The sequence below is a fragment of the Myotis davidii genome, unplaced genomic scaffold (genome assembly GCF_000327345.1).
Source record: "Myotis davidii unplaced genomic scaffold, ASM32734v1 scaffold921, whole genome shotgun sequence".
Lineage (NCBI taxonomy): Eukaryota > Metazoa > Chordata > Mammalia > Chiroptera > Vespertilionidae > Myotis > Myotis davidii.
The window spans coordinates 38,349-40,182 of NW_006291191.1; the positions used below are offsets into that span (position 1 = coordinate 38,349).

General features: G+C 37.5%; 1 protein-coding gene across 4 annotated transcripts in view; it reads right to left on the bottom strand.

Annotated features, from left to right (window-relative positions):
* Positions 1 to 1,834, bottom strand: part of SH2D3A (SH2 domain containing 3A) — an 11,654-nt gene that overhangs the window by 8,542 nt on the left and 1,278 nt on the right. The window lies entirely within an intron of this gene.

The following is a 1,834-nucleotide window of genomic DNA, read 5'->3' on the forward strand; positions in this document are numbered from 1 at the left end:
GATTTTCTTGATCTTCTTAAAGAACCACCTTTTGTTTTCATTGATTTTCTCTATTGATTTTATGTTTTTAATTTCATTAATTTCTCCTCTAATTTTTATTACGTATTTCCTTCACCTTACTTGGGTTCAATTTACTCTTATTTTTGTTAGTTGCCTAAGGTGGAAACTTGGATTTTTACTTTTAGATCTTTCTTCAATTATTATTACTAGTGGCCCAGTGCACAAAATTCATGCACATTAAAAGGGACTTAGGGGAAATGTTTTAATATTGCTATTTGCTCTTTCTCTATAATAGAAGTATCAGAGATGAAAGAAAATTAGTAAAATGTATATGAAAATCTCCCTCCTGTCAGAGTCTGGGATGTGCTGCAAGACCCAGAGGCAAGTCCCTGCCCACCTGAGCATGCCTTGCAATAGCACAAGACCCAGACCTGGCCGGCCCCACTCCCATCAAGCCCTGCATGGCAGGGGGCACAGCCTCAGGTCCCCTGTCAACCCCCGCCAGGCAGGGGGCATGGCCTCAGGTCCCCCAGCCCAGCCTCAGGTCCCCTGCCCCAGTGTGAGGGCATGACAATCATTTGCATATTAGCTATTTATTATATAGGATTTTTTAATATGGAACACTTCATGAATTTGTGTGTCATCCTTGCGCAGGGGCCATGCTAATCTTCTCTGTATCATTCTAATTTTAGTATATGTGCTGCCGAATTGAGCACAGTTTTTGTTTTTGTTTTAATTTGTTTTTGTGTTCCTCTTAGTTTTGGAGACAGCAGCAGCCCATATCCTATCAAACCTTAAGATGCATTTTTCTCTCTTTCTCTGTATATGTGTATATATGTATATTACATACATATATAATATTCTAAATTAAACAAGTTAATCATAGTCAGATTTATATATATGTATATATACCAGCAATATAGATATAGATATAGATAGATATAGATATAAATATAGGTATAGATATATGCCAGATTACAGTTGACACTTGAGCAATGGAGGGGTTAGGAGCGCTGACCCCTACACAGTAGAAAATCTGTACATAACTTTTGACTTCCCCCAAACATAACTACTAATACCCTATGACTGACCAGAAGTCTCACTAATAACATAGTCAATTACACATATTTTGTATGTTATATGTATTATATACTATCTTCTCACAATCAAGTAGGATACAGAAAATAAAATGTTATTAAGAAAATCATAAGGAAGAGAAAATACATTTAGAGAATTTATTGAAAATAATCTGCATAAATAAAAGAAAATGATCTGCATAAAAGTGGGACATGCAGTTTAAGCCCATGTTGTTCAAGGGTCAACAGCTGGTATATATAAAATCAGGCTATGAGTCACTTTAATTTAGAATTGGCTGTGATTTCATGGAAACAGCCATGCGTTCACTGGGATTTTTGCAAAGGGAGAAGATCTATTCACTGATTTAAAACATAATGGTATTTTATGCAGATGACATAATGGTCCATGTTACAGAAATTTAATGGACTAATTTACTCAAATCCACTGTGTGCCAAGCGCTGTTCCAAGTGCTAGAGAACCAGCAGTAAACGAAACAAACGAGACCATTGCCAGTCTAGTGTGAGAGAGAGCGATTAAGAAAATAAATAGCCCAGCGGGCATGGCCCAGTGGTTGAGCATCAACCTAAGAAACAGGTCAGGATCCAATTTTAGGTCAGGGCACATGCCAGGGTGCAGGCTCTACCTCCAGTCGGGAGCATGCAAGAGGCAGCCGTTTAATGATTCTCTCTCATCATTCATGTTTCTATCTCTCTCTCCCTCTCTCTTCCTCTCTGAAATCAATAAAAATATATTTAAA